The sequence below is a fragment of the Protopterus annectens genome, chromosome 15.part0, assembly GCF_019279795.1.
Source record: "Protopterus annectens isolate FY-2018-M chromosome 15.part0, PAN1.0, whole genome shotgun sequence".
Classification (NCBI taxonomy): domain Eukaryota; kingdom Metazoa; phylum Chordata; order Ceratodontiformes; family Protopteridae; genus Protopterus; species Protopterus annectens.
In genome coordinates this window covers 76,924,088-76,944,684 of record NC_056749.1, presented here as the reverse complement: position 1 = coordinate 76,944,684, position 20,597 = coordinate 76,924,088, and positions in this window count along the sequence as shown.

Genomic DNA, 20,597 nt, shown 5'->3' with positions numbered 1-20,597 from the left:
CAGAGTTGGTATGTTTAGTTGGGGGGGGGGGCACAGCCCCCCACGTGATTTCAGATTTAAAGTTTTTATTTTTTTTTTTTGATGCAGCCAAGGGAAGTGTTTCCCTGGGTTGAATCGGCCATTCGACATTTTAATGTTTCGATATTACAATATCGATCTTTAGTTATTAGATTAACTAAACTCGATCTTGTAATATAGACGCTCACCAATGTACCTCTCATTCTGAATCACAGAAACTAAGTACACCTAATGTGCACCCAGGTTCATTAAAGTTCTAGGTTGTGGAATCCCATTTGTGCACCTCTGTGCAGACTGTCTAAATTTGTCAACACCCAGGTGTATTGCTTAAATACCCAATAGGTATCAATAAATAGTACCTTGTGTGGCATGTGCCAGTTATCTTCCAATAATCTGATTGCATGGCATCAGCCCAACTTTCAAATACTAATTTTGATACATGTACAGATCAGACCATTGCTACCTGTGAACTGAGTGGGACCTCAGTGAGCATTTTCTGATTTTCCATTAATCAGACATTTTCCATTGGATGATTGAGATGGCTACTTTGAGGAGGCTGAGACATATCTGTTTTCATAACTGGACCAAGGAGGAGACCACCTAGATGCTGACTGTGTACGCTGGAGCAGAGCATCAGATGAGAGCCAAGACAGGGAACTTCACAATGATAGATATCTGGAACTGGATTGTGAGGGAGCACTGAAGACATACAGGGATCTACTGCACTGGAGTGCTGGTTCACTGCCATTATGATGATCTGCATTGGAATGATGCAGAGGGACTTCGTTGGTGAGTCATTGAGATGCAGAGACAGTCTGTAGATCCCTACAGTAAGTCTAACTATCCTACATGTACCTCAGCATTCCTACAACATTTAGAGATATATCTGGTGTCATATATATATATATATATATATATATATATATATATATATATATATATATATATATATATATATATATATATATATATATATATATATATATATATATATATATCACATGTTTTTAACAAACATTAGTTAGCTGTTGTACCAAATAGCTTGTGAGGATAAATAAGAGGACTTAACTGGGTTCAATTCCCATGCTGTTAATTTCTTTAATAATATTTATAATACACATAATTATGACGTTTGTAGATGTGCATATGCTTTACAACATATAACATTATGTCACACATCCACTGTGCATCACTGATATCTGTAAAACCTAGGCCTCTGATAATTCCGTATTTCGTAGTTGTCCATTATTGTACTGTAGTATCACCTACTGCAGCATTATATGTCTGAACAAAAACTCATATATAACTTCTTTCATTTATTTCTCCTAGTAAATTAAAAATTGTTAATATCGTCACATTTATTTAAGCCAACAGAAACTTTTGTCAGACTACTTGCACATTCAGTAATGTGTTGATAGCTGTTGTTTCTTTACAATAAAATTTCCAATAAGTGTTTGAAGTTTCTGTATTCATCCATTCTCCACAGGAATTTGAATAAGTCACAGCAGTATCTGCTAGCCTGTAAGGAAACTGGCCAACATGCCTACATTTTATTGTACTCTGGGTTCCAATCCACACAGGGGAAACCGATCTAAAATTGTTCTCTTGGTTTACTTCACACATAGCAGTTACTCATTGATATCAATGTTTACTACATAGCAGTTACTCATTAATATTAATGCTTATTTTGTGCATGGTTATAAATAACTGAGTTAGTCATTGAATTTATACAAATATGCCAGTAATCCACAATGCTCTGCTAACATCAGCTCTTTAACTGCACAGTTAGTAAAACAGTATCTGTTTGCTTTAAAAGAAGTGTGCGCTGCCTGTTAGCTTGGCCTGTAAGGAAAGTGGCTGGTGTCCCTGCCATTTTGGTGTGCTGTGGGTTCCAATCTACACAGAGGAAACATATCTGAAATTGTTCTCTTGGTTTACGTCACACACAGAAGTTATGTAGAGAAGCATATTCCATTTATTGATATTAATGTTTACTTTGTACATGGTTGTGAATAACTTGTTTATTCATAGAAATCTTATGAATATATTTGTAATTTGTAATGATCTGTTAACAGCATCTCTTTAAGTGCAGGGTTAGTAAAGCTTGCTTTAGACTGTTATATGTCTGACAAATATGTTTGCTAGTATGGTGTTATTTTTAAATGTGCAATCAAGTTCTGTTTTATCATTAATTATTACATTAAATTCAAGATCACCATCATCCTCATCATTTGAGGGAGTGGGATGGACAGACTTACAGCTGAAATGCAGAACAGGAAAGACATATGTATTTTCTTAGTGATGTCCATCTTGCAAAGAATATCATGGTCCTCAAACATACACTACTGTGTAACTTGTGTACAGCATCTTGTATGGTTCTGTCCACAGAAACTCTGTGATGCATGGCACTGTCCCACTGTCTGAGGAATGGATGCTCTCCATTACTGTTAATGTTCTGAACACTGACTGAGGAATGGATATTCCCATTACTGTTAATATTCTGAACACTGTACCACTGTCTAAAGAATGGATGTCTCCATTACTGTTAATGTTCTGAACACTGTCCCACTGTCTGAGGAATGGATGCTCTCCATTACTGTTAATGTTCTGAACATGGTGCCCTGTCTGAGGAATGGATGCTCTCCATTACTGTTAATGTTCTGAACACAGTGCCACTGTCTGAGGAATGGATGTTTCCATTACTGTTAATGTTCTGAACACTGTCCCACTGTCTGAGGAATGGATGTCTCCATTACTGTTAATGTTCTGAACACTGTCCCACTGTCTAAAGAATGGATGTCTCCCTTACTGTTAATGTTCTGAACACAGTTCCACTGTCTGAGGGATGGATGCTCTCTATTACTGTTAATGTTCTGAATATGGTGCCAGTGTCTGAGGAATGGATACTCTCCATTGCTGTCAATGTTCTGAACACAGTGCCAGTGTCTGAGGAATGGATGTCTCCATTACTGTTAATGTTCTGAACATGGTGCCAGTGTCTGAGGAATGGATACTCTCCATTGCTGTCAATGTTCTGAACACAGTGCCAGTGTCTGAGGAATGGATGCTCTTCATTTCTGTTAATGTTCTGAACATGGTGTCATTGTCTAAGGAATGGATGTCTCCATTACTGTTAATGTTTTGAACACTGTCCCACTGTCTGAGGAATGGATGCTCTCTATTACTGTTAATGTTCTGAATATGGTGCCAGTGTCTGAGGAATGGATACTCTCCATTGCTGTCAATGTTCTGAACACAGTGCCAGTGTCTGAGGAATGGATGCTCTTCATTTCTGTTAATGTTTTGAACATGGTGCTCTGTCTGAGGAATGGATGCTCTCCATTACTGTTAATGTTCTGAACATGGTGCCACTCTCTGAGGAATGGGTGCTCTCCATTACTGTTAATGTTCTGAACATGGTGCCCTGTCTGAGGAATGGATGCTCTCCATTACTGTTAATGTTCTGAACACAGTCCCACTGTCTGACAAATGGATGTCTCCATTACTGTTAATGTTCTGAAAACTGTGCCACTGTCTGAGGAATGGATGCTCTCCATTACTGTCAATGTTCTGGACACAGTGCTAGTGTCTGAGGAATGGATGCTCACCCATTTCTGTTAATGTTTTGAACACAGTGCTCTGTCTGAGGAATGGATGTTCTCCATTACTGTTAATGTTCTGAACATGGTGCCACTGTCTGAAGAATGGATGTCTCCATTACTGTTAATGTTCTGAACACTGTCCCACTGTCTGAGGAATGGATGCTCTCTATTCCTGTTAATGTTCTGAACATGGTGCCAGTGACTGAGGAATGGATGCTCTCCATTACTGTTAATGATCTGAACATGGTGCCACTCTCTGAGGAATGGATGCTCTCCATTACTGTTAATGTTCTGAACATGGTGCCCTGCCTGAGGAATGGATGCTCTCCATTACTGTTAATGTTCTGAACACAGTGCCACTGTCTGAGGAATGGATGCTCTCTGTTACTGTTAATGTTCTGAACACAGTGCCAGTGTCTGAGGAATGGATGTTCTCCATTGCTGTTAATGTTCTGAACATGGTGCCCTGTCTGAGGAATGGATGCTCTCCATTGCTGTTAATGTTCTGAACATAGTGCCACTCCCTGAGGAATGGATGTCTCCATTACTGTTAATGTTCTGAACATGGTGCCAGTGTCTGAGGAATGGATGCTCTCCATTGCTGTTAATGTTCTAAACACGGTGCCACTGTCTGAGGAATGGATGTCTCCATTACTGTTAATGTTCTGAACATAGTGCCACTCCCTGAGGAATGGATGTCTCCATTACTGTTAATGTTCTGAACACTGTCCCACTGTGTATGTCACCTTGAAAAATGTGCATGGTGATAATTTATTTCGGAATAACATTAGATAATCTATAAAATGTCCTGAAAAATGTGTATCACTGTTACTTGAGGAATACATCATTCATAGCTGCCCTTTTTTTTTCAGGCAATGAAGACAGGACCAGGAATTGTAGTCTGCATCGAGCAGATGCAGAGAGTTGAGGAGCAGCAGAGGGGGAAAGGAATGTTGATGACTTTTTCTGAAAATGAAATGCATCTGATCCTTGTTATATGTATATAGCTTAGAATGCATGAACACCTATCAGGCACCAGTAAGGTAAGTGAAATAATCAAACTATAGCTGTCCTTAAAAATGGTATTTAATACAGTTGAAATATCATGTAGCATTAAACCATGTTTTCAGCACACAGTTTTTCAGATGTACTCCACAACCTAAATAACTGTTGGGTTGGTGTATCTGTCACATATTTTCAGGATGATCTTTTCCATACAAGTCTTAATGTTTTGACTGCTGCATATAATGCAAGGTTTGACACACGTGTTTGTCTGACTGTTCTTTTTAGTGACTGCTCTGTTGTGCATAGCCTGCCTATGGACAGACTGAATGGGAGTTTCCTGTGTCGGTGTTTGCACTACAGACTGTGCTTCATGCCCTTCAGTTCAACATCGGTATTACGTCTGCCTACAACATCTTGGCTGTTTTTATTAGAACACAGTTTTATCATAGGTTTGCTGACACTTCTACGGATAGAATTTTCTTTGCAGCAGTTCATAAGTATCAAGCACCAGCAGGGTGTTTACAATTTGCAGGATTGGTACTAACTGTAGTTAGGTAATGCATACAATTGTACACATACAATACTGTTAGTACAACATATATTACATTCACATGTCACAGACTGTTGTGATTGAACAAATAACATATCTGTTACTGTTGTATTCATTATACTGATGTGTGTTCAGACAATTATCATGCTGTCTGACTCAGATGCTTGTCATATGGCTTGCCTAGTTTCCACAATATTGTCGTGTCACTTTCTTCCCATTTTACCAATGACACTTGGCTGTTCATATTAATCATTGCATGCAGACAGTACAATTTTTAGAGTTCTACATTCACAGATTTTTACATTGCTAATGAGCTGGGTGGGTATCTCTAAGCCTATACAAGTTTTCACAAAAAATAATTACATCGTGTTTTCAAATAGGATATTGAGGGGCAGGCATTTATAAGGTACCTCTGTCCATAATGGACATGTGTGTCAGTCCCTGTGTAAATTTAGAAATCACTGTACATTGATCTATGTTGTGCTGAAACTGTGTAATATATAAAATCAACTACACATGGATTTTAAGCTTGTTTATAGGAGGTGTAGTCTGTGGGAAACATATCTGTATCTCCAGCATGTTCTGTTTAATTACAGACAAATTTATGGTCCTAAGACCTTGTATTTCTGGTACTCTTTGACTTATGAATAGGCTGGAGATTTATGACTAGGGTGTTTGTGGATGCCTTGTAATCCAATCATAATGTCACCCCTCAGAAATGTATATAAGACTGGATAGAGAAAAATATGTTTAAGGTCCTCTGCATAAGGCATGTTTGTTATGCCTTGTATTCATTGTTTATTGAAACGCTGAGGTTAGTTGTAGTTTCTGCATATGCGAGGTCAGGTGCATACTGAAGGGGGCATTGAACTCTATGAGTTTTGTGACAAGGGCAGAGTACAGTGTGGTAATAACCTCTTTGGACCTGGCTGCCATGCCCTTACTTGCAAGTTGTGCAGCACAACAGGATTTCCTCATCACTGTGGCCACATAGTGGTTGAAGGTAAGGCAACTGTCTACATGCATACAAGATTCATGACCACTGGTTTGCCTGTTGTAGTCATATTATCAATATGTTAATTATCCATGATGACTGACTTGGGTACAGTTATGCAATTCATGCAGATGATTTTAAGAGAATGGCTTTGCCACCATTTGTTAGTTATAGATGGGTCTTCTTGAAGAGTGCTTGTATCTGCATGGGAGTCAATGATAAACTCCAGCTTGAAAGTTAAAAAGCAGTGGCTGCAGTACTGAGACAATGAGTCAAGGGGGACATTGGTGGAAGGCACCTGACCTATTTTGACCTTTTGGGTCCTATCAGTCAGCCATTTGCCTATCAAGCGGGTGATAAAAGTTTTTATACTTAATTTACTGAACTTGTCTACAATGTCTGAGTTGGGTAATGTATCAAAATGCTTGGGCAGTTTGAGATAAGCACTGTGCACAGTCCTGGCCACATCCATTGCTTTTGTGTCACTCTCACTGAAGTCCACCACATTTAATAAGTATGACCTTTCTTTAACAAAGCCAGGCTGTGATAGAACCAACATTTGCATGTTATCTGTACCCTCATATATCATGTCCATGATGAATCTTTACATGGAGTTACATATTAGGATGGTCAGACCTATGGCCTGCATTTTCCCTAATCAGTGTTTTGAAAGCCTTTGTTCAGGAGAATTACTGTAGCCATCTTCCATTATTTGTGCACAAAACCTGTCTGTAGGCTACAGATGGAAAGTGATTCAAGTGGCCAGAGAGGTCATGTTTCATGCTATGTAGTAAGCATTCCTGGATGTTACTGGGGCCTATTGATACAGTGTATTTTGGCTTGGAAAGTGCATTGCAGAGATGGTCACTAGTGATGGTTGTTTGGAATGTGGTAAACAGTATTTCCTTTGGGATATCAGGTGGTGACTGGGAGATAAATTTCAATTGAACCTCACATTTACATTCACACACAGACATTACTGTTCAGGGAGCACACGCTAGGGAAAAACTAAGGAAATGACCTACTTCCATAAACTCACAATAACAGTTTACTGAGGCAGACTGCATTATTAAACAGCGCAGGTTACCATAACACTGTTATGTTGACATTTACAAGATAAGTTTGTTCAAAGTTCCGTTATGTTAATGTGGCATGATGCAGTGTCAGGTGTGCTGCCATTCTAATGTGAGGATATCTTATATGGTCTTGATTTGCATATGGTTGCCATGCTTCATACGTGTCAGTATTCAAATGTTCAGACGATGTCCTTTTTCCAGTGGTAAGCTATGTTACATATGCCACTGCATGGCCTTGTTCGCACTGCTCATATTGGTGATGGATACATTCTCCCTGACATGCTCTGTTATTAGTCATGTCCATAACTATAGATAAAGTGATGGAGGGAATGTGTTATGTGCATTATGAGCCACTCACTAGCAGCAATTCTGGTGATTAAAATTGTGCTACTTGCTACTGTTTACACCATTTAAAACCAAACCATGTTTTAAATAAGCATATTTATGTGCTGCTGCGCCTTCAGACTCATATGTGTACTTGCATAACTCACCAGTTGATCTGCACATCATTTTCATATTAAGTTCGCTATGATCTTAATGGGAATTTTAGGCATGATACACATTTGTAGTTCATTTGTGTCATGTTTTGCAATTCATCTTGACAGAGTAAGGGACCCATGGAAGTTCGCATATCAGAAGATGACGTACATGCCAGGCCACTGCCATTGTCCTCAGATGGTGATGGTGATGATAACGACAATGATGATGATGAGGAAGCTGGACCCACACTTGCCCAAACCATCATGCCTACAGCATCACTGAGGATGCAACACCAAGGCCAGAATAGAGACGACTATTGGCAGGAGATCCAGGAGGATGTGACCGATGTGTTCTGAACACAGATGAGGGACATGATGAGGACATTCTTCCAGGACATACATCTTAACCTTTTACTGAAAGGAATCTGGGCAGGAGCATTGTATCCCAACAGAGTGAAGCTGTGGTGAAAACAGCATTAGTAGTAGCCAGGCAGTAGCCATTCATGTGACACCCCTCTTTTCATAATTTTTGACAAGCTAATTCTTTGTTTTCAGTAAATACTGCTTGATTTGTCTCTAACTTCAGAATATCTGCCTAAATACTTTATCCTTAAATTTTCAGGGTCTATGTATTAGTTTCCCCTCAAGTGTTTGGCAGTGCTCTGTACAGACTCGGACACCTTGAGTGACATTTTTCCTGTAAAAGCACAATTGAAATTTCTCCAATACCTAGTTGTACACAGGACAACTAATTTGTAGTGACAAGCACTGTCCACATAGTTGCAAACTGGATACTCCTGACAGTGATTGATATTCTCACTCCAACTGTCTATTCGATAAAAAAGGGTCTGTTGCCATGGATATGAACTCTCCTGTTGTCTCCGTTACCAGCTTGGTAGATATGGACATCCTGAGTTAATGTAGAAATTACCTCATGTTTACTGACAACCAGTTAATTCTCAAACAAACTGATATGGTATGTGAGAGATGTATTTACACAATGTCACTGGAGGCAAAGCTCTCATATAAAAGTATTCCTAATGTCAATAAGGTTGTCAGTAGTACACACACTGCACCCATCATGCACAATTCAAAGCAGACATATCGACCCACATACGTCAAGGCAGTTAAATGTAACCTTCCTACACCACAAAGACCTTCTAGATGAAGTACACATAACAAATACCATCACCAACCCCAAATGCACTCTTTCAAAACAACACCCACATCAACACATAGAGCTACATTTCATGAAGCCTCTACTTCTAAGCCCATAAGGCAAACCACCACACAATCCAACTTTCTAGTCCTTGGAGACTCCATTGTGAGACACATTCATGTCCCTCTCACCAGGCTAAGTAAGGAAAAGTCACAGTCAGTTGCTTACAGGGGTCAGGATCTGCCAATTTATGTATGCACTCAGGTCATTGGGCCACAACTACCAATATGACTCAGTCATAGTCCATGTGGGAGTAAATGGCCTGAGATGTACCTCCCTAGACTATATGAAGAGAGACATAATGGAGCTCTCAAAATATGTCTCAGGCTGATATGAACCTAGCATTGAGCAGCATTTTACCTTCTCCAAGGATGATGCCACAATATGAACAAAAGATGATTGACTTTAATAATTGGCTTAATTTTTGGTGTCATTCTAAGGGGGTGCAATATTTTTCAGCATGGAAGTAGATGGTAAAACAGACCACGCTGCTTTGCCAGGGATGGTCTGCACCTCTCCCCTCTAAGCTTTTGAATATTAGCTAAAGCATTGTCTTCTCCCATAGTGCCTTTTTTAGGCAGTGCCAAACTGAAAGTACTTATGACATAGAAAATCGAAACCAAGAAAATCTAAAGGTGTTACTACTGCTCAGTGCTAGGAGTCTAAACAAAAAACTCCAGTCCCTGGAAGCTCTCTTTACCATAGAGAATGCTGATGTCTGTGTGGTCACTGAGACATGGTTTAAAGCTATGGATAGCACACCAACAGTGCAAGGTTATAATACCATCCACACATTTAGGACAGCTACTTCACAGGCAGGGACTAAAAGTGGAGGTGTCTCTATTTACATCAAAATAAATATACTACAAGGCTAATCCAACAGGACAATACACTTGAGAAGCTCCATGTTCAGATCAGCATAGGAAAAATCCAATACTACTTCCTTGCAAGCTATAGGGCCCCACCCAATGACCAAGGAAATCCATACCATGTATTTAAACTTAGTAGAAACACTAACCATCCAACCCAATACCATATTCATGGGTGACTTTAATTACCCCCATTATTAACTGGGAATCCTATATGACACCAAACATACATACACAGACTCCTGGATTTTGTAAACACAAGCTGTCTGAAACAGACAGTCAATACACCAACCAGGGGTGCAACCATACTGGATCTGGTCCTCACTAATATGGTAGAGTGCTGCACACCCCCTACTGTAATGCCTTCCCTGGTAAGGTCAGACCATAAAATGGTCTCCTTTGAAGTAAAAATAAAACCTGGACCCCTAGCTAAACCTGGAATATTCAGGAACTATTCTAAGGCTAACCTCCTGCTATTAAGTGAGAAGCAGGCAAAATTTCAAGCCCCCATAAACCCTGAGAAAACTTCTGCCTATGCAGAACTGTTCACAGAAACCCTGTATACGCATGTTAACAGCTGCACAGAGGCAGCTGTACCCACCAGGAAAAAGTACAGAACTAACTCGGAAACCAAGCCACACTGGTGGAATCACAAAGTCAATAGGCTGTATAACAGAAGGAAGAAAATCATGACAAAAATTAGGAGGTGCAGCACGCAGCAGGATAAAAGCACTTTTATCAAACTAAATAAGCAACTCAGAGGATGAATAAAATCTACCAAAGCTAAATTTAAGATATAGCAAACCTCCAGGCTGATAAATTCAGCTCCAACTTTATCCCTTTCTCCCCTTCAACCTTCCATCAGGAAATAGCTTCAGATATAATTCCTTCTACTATCACTAGGGAACAGGTCCTTAATGCTTTGTCTAAGACCAAGAACACTGCATGAATGGGCCCAGACAATATCCCAGGATGCCTTCTAAATAGCATGAAACATGACCTATCAGGGCCTCTGGAATTATTATTTCACTGTAGCCTCCAAACAGGCTTTGTGTCTCATGAATGGAGAAAGGCAACAGTTATCCGTCTGCACAAAGGTGGGCCATCTAAAGACCCTGGAAACTACAGACCCGTAAGTCTCACGAGTCTTATATATAAAGCCATGGAGAATTATCATGAAGATGACCAATAGAGATATAGTAACCTCCAAACACTGGACTCAACCCAGTTTGGTTTCGTCAAGGGCAGATCATGCCTATTCAAACTGGTGGGCTTCTTTGAGAAGGTAACCAAAGCAATGGATGAGGGCAAAATCATTCGTACTACCTACCTAGACCTGGCCAAGATATTTGATACAACACCCCACCTGGGCATTGTTGACAAACTCAAGAGTTTAGGTACAAACCTATATGTCAACTGGTGGATAGCCAACTGGCTCACAGACAGGACCCAGGAAGTTGGAATTGAGGAGTCCACCTCTACAAAGAGGCCAGTCAGAAGTGGACTCCTTCAGGGGTCAGTCCTTCGACCACTACTTTTTGGCATTTACTTCTCAGAAGTGAAGACCAATGTCAGTGGTTTCTGGCTGACTAAATTTGTAGATGATTTCAATTAAGGAGCCGTCGTTGAATCTCACACTGACACAAATGTTCAACAGGAGGGGCTGACACAGACAAACAATTGGAATCAGAGACATGGACTAAAATTAAATGCCAAGAAATGCATAATAGTATCCTTCAGGAAGTCATCCATCCCTGGTAACTATCATATTGACAACATACCCTTGGAGTTGATCCAGTAGTCAGGGACTTAGGGACACACACAGACAGTAACCTAGCCTTTGATAATCACATGTCTACAGTGGTGAGGAAGTCATTCTATGTTGCGCAACGTATAAACAAAGGTATGGCATCTAGGTCCAAGGAAGTTATTGTTCCACTGTATTCATCATTCATCAGACCTATCATTGAGTACAATGCCCCCTTTGGTATGTACCTAATCAGGCATATCCAAAAACTGGAATGTCCACAGAAGTTCCTAACTAACAGAATACAGGGTGTAAGTAAAATATCCTATGCAGACTGCCTCAAGACTTTATCCCTGTATTTTTTCTCCTACAGGCTTTTGATGGGAGATCTATGCTTGGCATACAGGGCATTGTTATGATGGACCTCCTGCATATCCACAAAACAAACATCACCAGAATTACTCATTCTAAAGATTTAAACCTTGCCTGTGATATAAATAGGACCTGCTGGAGAGATAGGTATGTATCCCAGAGACTACCCCATCTGAACAGGCTCTCCATCCATGTGGAGCAGAGTTCCTCCCTAAGCCAATTCAAGTGCAGCTTGGACAATTGGATGGGAAACCAGAAATTCATCCCAGGTTTGGAACCTATGTCTCTAATGGACTCAGGCAACCTGTAAATGGTTCATTTCCCAGATCCATGCTTACACTTATCAAGGGCATCAGAACTTGTCAGAGATTTGGGATGCATGGCTAGGCTTAAGAAGGCCATTGTGGTCATTAACCTAGTAAACACATATGAACCTATGAAAAGACCCTAAAGTAATGGGGGGAGAAATCCCCAAAAATAGAGACAGGTTTTAAATATTGCTGTTATAAACTTAGAAAGTTGCTAGCATAACATAATTTTAGTTAGGATGCATTTTCTAGAGGATATGAATTTTGAAATTGAAATGTTTGTCATTATTTAGCAATTTTAATCTTTAGTGATTTGCCAGAAAACTATAGACTTTATGAGGAGTAGACCAAAAATATGAGGCAAAAATATGGACAGTTGAGAGGTAGGTCCTAGGCTATGGGATGAACTATGCATGACTCATTCAGGGAGATACCCAGGAGGTCATTCATGAGGCTCATCTCCATCAGCCTGGTACCTCCAGTCCATAAGTGTTGTCCGTGTGCTCCAGTTATGTTATGCTGCCAACATGCTGATCAGCATAGAATTGATTGGATTTATTGAATGAGTACTTCTGCATTCATAGCATGTAGTCATCACGTGATATTGATTATGTTTCAATGTATGCATGAAATACTTTAACATGCTTATATGTTGTCGTCATGTGATATGTTTCAGTGTGTGCATGACATAAATTAACATGCTTATATGTTGTCATCACATGATAGTTATGTTTCAATGTGTGCATGATATTCATTAACATCTTATATGTTGTCATCACGTGATATTAATATTTCAATGTGTGCATGACATACATTAACATCTTATATGTTGTCGTCACGTGATATTATGTTTCAATGTGTGCATGACACACATTAACATCTTATATGTTGTTGTCACGTGATTTTAATTATGTTTCATTGTGTGCATGACATACATTAACATGCTTATATGTTGTCATCACGTGATATTAATTATGTTTCAATGTGTGCATGACATGCAATCACATCACTTTCCATCCACATTCATATTCATTCAGACATAGACATTCAGCTGTCCATACATTGTGGCAGTTAACCTGCAGCTACTGCTACAAAAATTATTTATTTATTTATTATTTATTTATTTGTTTATTGACCAGGAAAGTCCACTGGGTCATAGACCCATTTTCAGTGGAGGCCCATGGAGAAAAGCTCCACAATTTTTTTTAATACAAGTGTTTAAAGATAATATAGACAATGAACATGGGTATTGACATAGCTACTTGATTACTGCTATAAGGCAAACAATGAAAGTAAAAAACATACAGTACTATAAAGATCCAAAAACATTAAGTACTGAACAATATAACATTGCAAAATATAAAATAAAACCCATCTGATATAGATTTAGTTTTTAGAAGTTCTAGTCAAAGAGTGCAAATGACAGACAACAGATGTCCATAGTCTGGTCCTACCACTGTGGTATGGCTTGGAATTGTGCATTGCCATATCATGTATGTGACTACTGTGGTATGGTTTGGAATTGGCATTGCCATATCATGTATGTGACCATTGTGGTATGGTTTGGAATTGCACATTGCCAAATCATGTATGTGACTACTGTGGTATGGTTTGGAATTGTGCATTGCCATATCATGTATGTGACTACTGTGGTATGGTTTGGAATTGTGCATTGCCATATCATGTATGTGACCATTGTGATATGGTTTGGAATTGCGCATTTCTACATCACGTATATGACCATTGTGGTATAGTTCGGAATTGCGCATTGCCATATCATGTATGTGACCACTGTGGTATGGTTTGGAATTTTGCTTTGCCATATCATATATGTAACTACTGTGGCATGGTTTGGAATTCTGCAATACCATATCATGTATGGGCAGCACAAGGGTATGTCATTTCCCATGTGTTTTGGATGACAGTTGTCATGATGTCCCATTGGCATGATGTGGTGTTGTGTGCCATGTATTGGCAATGCTGATGCTCTATGGGACCATAAATAGGTATGTAATAGCTATGGGCAGTCCTGCTTTTCTGATTGCATCAAACACAAATGTAGCATTAATGTACACACATTGTTACAGATAATTTATTCTGTAGCAGTACATTATACTAAATTTGATGAATCTTAAATTCCATGTCTCTTATTCATGCAGGTTCACACCTTCTGCAAGTAGTTGTACACATTAACTGATTGTACATGTATGTGCACAAAGTCTGATGCATAGTGATATTTAATTGTACCTTTGACATGTGAGCATTCACTGACTTACTGCTGATGTGCTGTAATAATGCTCATAGCAGTGTCCTCCACTCAGTAATGAGCAGGGTGTGTGACATACACCTATAGTTGCTTATTCAAAATTTGCATTACAGTATATGTGCATGTGCTAGAAATTCTTAGTTTGCTTACCTATACATGTTGATGCTACATGATTGCACTTTACTGTGTATGTGTGATTTATGCATGACCATTTATGTGGACATCAAAAATCATTCTGCCCATGTGACATACTTTTGCCATTTGCTTAAATGTATTTTGGGTTGATTCTACAGCATCCTGTCTGCTGAACACATGCATTTGCAGTGTGTCAACTTAACTTTTCCTGCTTTTCCCTGATGACCTCCCTTACACGTTTATAATTCCATATGATATTTGCAAGATATGCAGTTATTGGCCCTTGCCATGTATTATGTTGTTGACATGGTGAACATGCGCCAAATGTATGGCCGTTTACAGATACAGGACATCTGCAATACACCGTTGTTCTTGTTAATACTTGTGTATTAACCAGTGTATGTTGTTGAACTCTATATATACAACCTGATATATTTTTAGGCTGTAGTATTATATTTTTGTAAATTGTCTTACATGTCATTGATGTGTATGTGTATTGTGTGTATCTATACTGATCTTGCTTTCTAGTATGTTTCATTTATGCCACTGGCCTATATACATACATATACACCTACACCTGTGCGTTCCCTTTGACATGGCGTATGTGTGTGACATAAGTCAGTCCATGACACATTTGATCGAGTTATACTAGTGTATTTAGCAGCCATTTGTTGCTTTATTATGTAGCACTTCTGTTTCGCACTGTGACTGGTTGTTTATCTTTCACATGTATGGTCAGAGGTTCTACTCTGTCCAATGCTGGAGTTACCTAGTATTGTTAGATCTGCATTTGCTCATCTGTGATGTTGCTCGGCTTACACATGTACTGCTGACAGACTCTTGTATTCGTGTTTATTTATCCCATGTGTACCGTGATTCTTATTTATTACCCTACAACACAACTCTACCCTTGGTCATACACATCCAGGTATGACTGCCACACAGTTTGCAACATGTTGTACCACGATAGTGCATAGGTAGGTATGTTTTTCTACATTTCACCATGGCCTGTTTGACAACTTTCCATTGCTCATGTTGTGCCATGCACTGCCTGTATAACTTATCTCCTTTCTTATGTGTTGTGATATTTTTCTTTGGATATGCCTGCTGTGAATCTTTCAACTCCTCTTTTTCGCTATATTTACTTTTCCTTCTTTTCCTTTCATTCATAAAAAAAATAAATAAAAAATGAGGCCTATTCCCACCCCCCCAAAAACAGCCCATGCCGCTCTGAATGTCCTTCAGATTTTCCTGTTGGAACATCCCTCATTCCACCCGCACTCTCCAAATTTCCTTGGGTGTGTGTATTACTTGTGTTCCCCACACAAGTCCCGAACCCACTGCTAGCTAATGTTAACTGTGGCGATGTGGCCATGATTGCCAGTCCATTGGAATCTGTTAAGTGCAAGCAGCCATATTTTTTATTAGTACATGGCTTACAAAGATATCTAGAGTTGTCTCTGAGCTTACTGCACAGATTGTTGAAGATATGTATTACAAAGGACATGAGCTTAAAGAAAGTATATTTTATTTATTTATTTATTTATTTATTTATTATTTATTTCCAGTTTGATGACTGGGGAGGTCCACTGGGCTCAGGGAGCCCATTTTCAGTGGAGGCCTGGGGAGAAAAGCTCCATAATACATAGTAAAGTTAAAGATACAACAAAGTATAGTAAAAAGAGTTAAAAATATAATTACATTTCAATTTAGAGACATGCATTGTTCATTGGTTCCATAGGTTCATAGGTTTATAGGTAGGTACTAGGCTATCAGCCCAAAGGCCTACGTAAGCCTAGCCAACAAGGTTCCCTGGCTTAGGCCACCCAAGAAAGTTATTTTCCTGTGCCACTGTCGAGCAGAGACACAGAAGTGATCCCCGGGGTGTATTTCCTATTTCCCATCCACTCATCAAGATTTTTCTTGAAGAGCGCTAATGAAGAACTTTGCTTGACATAGATGGGTAGCCTGTTCCAGAGTATGGGAAGTCTCTGGGACAGGAATCTATCCCTCCAGGATGTCCTGTTTATTGTGGTGACAAGGTTTAGGTCCCTAGAGCGTGTAGCTCGGAGGGATTGGGATTTCTTTGTTTTCATTACAAGAGAGGAGAGGAAAGGGGAAATAAACTATTTACAATATATACATTCATAAAAATATCATTAGATTGGCTGCCATTCAGAGTGAGACAAGGTGTTTACAAATTCAGGATGCAGTAGAGTAACTAGTCGGCTAGGTGGGGAGAATGCAGTTGCATTTCCAATTAGAGGAGAGGTAGGACGGAGGTGAGAGTTAAAGTTATCAAAGTTTTCACACGCCCTTAGTGAAGGAGGGAGACAGTTACATTTTTTGGCTAAGGAAAAGGATAAGAAGCTGACCAGAAGGACGGTTGGGTTTGTGGACAGTGATTAGGTTTTGGTGAGTGGATCTAAGAGTTCTGTGCAGGGTGTATGGTTGTAGGATGTTAGTTAGTGCAGGGCATTTAGTAGGTTAAAATATTAGCCTGTGGGCTGTAGCAAGTTGGAGGTAGTCTAGATAGTTGGTGAGTTCTAGCCAATTTAACATGTGGAGGGCAGTACAATGATGGGAGGGGTATTTGGCTTTGGTGGCAAATTTTGAGATTTTATTATAACAGACTTCCAGTTTGGAAGAGATACAGGGAGATAGGTTGGTTAGTAAAGGAGCGCCGTACATTAGTGAGGGAAGTAGATAGGTAGTGGTGAGAGTTTGTCTTGTAGAAGGAGAAAGTGGATGTTTCTGTATAGCATGCCAAGTTTTAGATGTGTTTTCTTTATGTTTTGCTGAATATGGGTATCAAATTTTAGGTGTTCATCTATAGTTACACCAAGTAGTTTAGCAAAGGGAATGACCTCTATCTTAGAGTTGTTATGGCTGATAATTTGGAAAGGGTGTTTATCACGAGGAAAAACTTTTGAGGGAGAGAATACTAGTATTTTAGATTTGTTAACATTTAGAGAAAGGTGGCTTTGAAGCATCCAGCTCCCAATGGTAGAGAAGGCAATTTGAGTCTTTGTTTGGAGCTCAGGGAGGTTAGAGGTGGAGCAGACTAAAGTTGAGTCATCTGCATATTGTACGATTTTGGTGTTGGGTATGGCTGAGTGGAAATCATTGCTAAAGCTGTTAAACAGCATTGAACCTAGTATGGATCCCTGGGGTATCCCAGTGGGTGTAGAAAGGAAGGTTGAGGTGCTTTTTCTCCATTTCAAAGCCTGAGATCTGTCAGACAGGTAACTTGAGAACCAGGATAGGGTATTCTGAGAGTGATTAAGGTTAGAAAGGTGGCTCAGGAGGTGGGTATGGTAGAACTGTTGATACTATGTTTCCAGAATCACGGGCGTGGTTTACTCTATCTAGGAAAGAGAAAAGAGCAGTTATTGTGCTATGGCCAGGTTGGAAACCATGTTGGATTGGAGTTGGTTTTTGGTTAGGAAAGGCATGAGCTGGAAGTGGATGCATTTTTACCAATTTTTGAAATTGGGGAGAGGATAGCTATGGGGCGGAAGCTTGGGATATTATTGTTTTTGCCTCCGTTGTGAGAGGCAGAATAAAGGCTGCATGCCATAGTTTGGAGACGTAAGATTCCTGTAGGGATCTATTGATCAGGATGCTAATGAGGAGGGCAATTCTGTCTGCGGTAATTTTTAGAAAGAGAGATGGGATATTGTCAGGGGCAATGGAGCATAGTTTTAGTTTAGAGAGAAGTTGTTTTATGTAGGAGGTAGAGATGAGTTTAAGTTCAAATGTGGGAGGTGGGTTGGGGATAACGGTTGGGTAGAGGCTGTGGAAGAGGGGATGAACTGAGGGGAAGGGTTGTTGTTTGGGAAGGTCTTGGTAAGTTCTGCTATAGAGTTGGTAAACACGGAGTTGAATAGAGAGGCTTACTAGTTCTGCATTACTGAACCGAAGAATGGGATTTGGGTAGGGAGTAACGGACAGCAGGTTAGAGGAGATTAGGTACCCCTCCACCTTTTCTATTTAAGTGGTCATATCTCAGGGCTTGAAATCCAGGGGGTAGGATTTCAGAATCCGAGATGTGGGATTTTAGCCATGTCTCAGAAATGCCTACAATATCAGGTAAGTTGTGGTTTAGCCAGGTATGAAAGTGGGACTGTTTTATTTTTTAGACTCTGGGCATTGATAGTGAATAGTTTGAGGCATTTATGGTGGGTCATAGTGCTTGTGACTGGGGGATTGAGATTAGTGGAAGTATTGGGTCCAGGGTTGGGGTGTATATATTTATTTATTTATTTTATTTATTTCATTTATTTTATTTATTTATATTTATTTATAATTTTTATTGATATCCCCTGCTAAGCAGAGGCAATTAAAGAAAGATGGTAGTAGTAGGTTTGTTTTGCTCTTTACGTGTTGCGGAGAATGTAACATTGGTTTAGGTATATGATGTTTTATTGAGGAGGGTATAATTTTTAGTCTGAAGTAGTGGAGTGTGTTGGACTGAACTAAGGAGGAAGATATAGTATGAAAGTGTGTTTTTGTGGTGTAAGGATGGAGGTTGGGAATGGGGGTGTGGGACAGGAAGAAGGGGGGAGTTGGTTGGTGGAGTAGGAGGTAGCATGGTATAATGGGATTAGAAATAATATGCTGATAGAGGGGATGAGAAGGGTTTGTGATAGTAGAGAATGCACAGTAAGGTGGTGTAAGTCTGATATGATAAGATTGTAGGATGTTAGGAAGTGTGTTTGAATGTGGTAGTAGGAGGGGGGTTAGATGTGAATACAGACTTTAAAGGGTGGGGTGGGAGTAATTGCAATTGACAAGTAGTGATGAGAGGGGGAGGGGATAAAGTGAGGAGATGATTGGTTGGATTGAATGAGGAAGGGGAGGGGATAAAGTGAGGAGATGATTGGTTGGATTGAATGAGGAAGGGGAGGGAAGGGGATAAAGTGAGGAGATGATTGGTTGGATTGAATGAGGAAGGGGAGGGAATAGTTACAATAAAAGTAGGAATAGTGGGGGCAGGAGGGAATTGGCGGCAGGGTAGGGGAGCAGAGTGAGCACCGTGGGCGAATGGAGTGGGTAGAGCCGGTGAGAAGGTGGCTAGCAAAAATCAATCAGTGAGCTGTAGCCAGAGCAAGGAAGCTTGGAGGTACTTCAGGAACAGAACAGCAGAGGTGAGTCTAAGCTATGGAGAAAGAAACGAAAAAAGAAAATTGTATACTCTTGTCAAAGCAGGCCGGCAAGGTATTTTGTTAGTAAATGAATTACAGAAATGTCTGTAGTTGTCTGCAATATTTCTGAACAGATTTGTGAAAAAAATGTGTTATGAATTCCATGCAGGTTATTTTGAGATAGGTGGCATTTTCAGTTACATTTCATAGTTGTCCTTAACCTTACTGGATAATTCGGTTATAGATACATATGTTAAGTGAGATAGGTGGCATTTTCAGTTACATTCCGTAGTTGTCCTTAACCTTACTGGATAATTCAGTTATAGATACATATTTTAAGTGAGATAGGTGGCATTTTCAGTTACATTCCGTAGTTGTCCTTAACCTTACTGGATAATTCGGTTATAGATACGTATGTTAAGACTATCAGGATGCTGGAATTACGAGAATCTTTTTGTTACTTAATTTACAAAGTGCTTTGACAATGATTTCTCATTACTTATGGATTACTTGCAGGTATGTTTAGTGCACTATTGCTACTGCGATACTCCTTTGTGCACTGAGGTATCCTAAGTTCATTGTGGTACATTTACATATTATACTATTATCCACAATTTTAGCTATGATATTGGCATGATGCACCAAATCCACAAGCTTCACCGAATCCAGCTCTCAGAATTTTTCTCAGGTGAAAGATGTCCAGACAGGAACTCTGATGGTGTCAGAAGGTATGAAATTAAACTCAGGCTAGATGTGAAACAGTTAATGGAACAATAGGTTTTGCATCCACATGTATTTTTTGAAAAATAG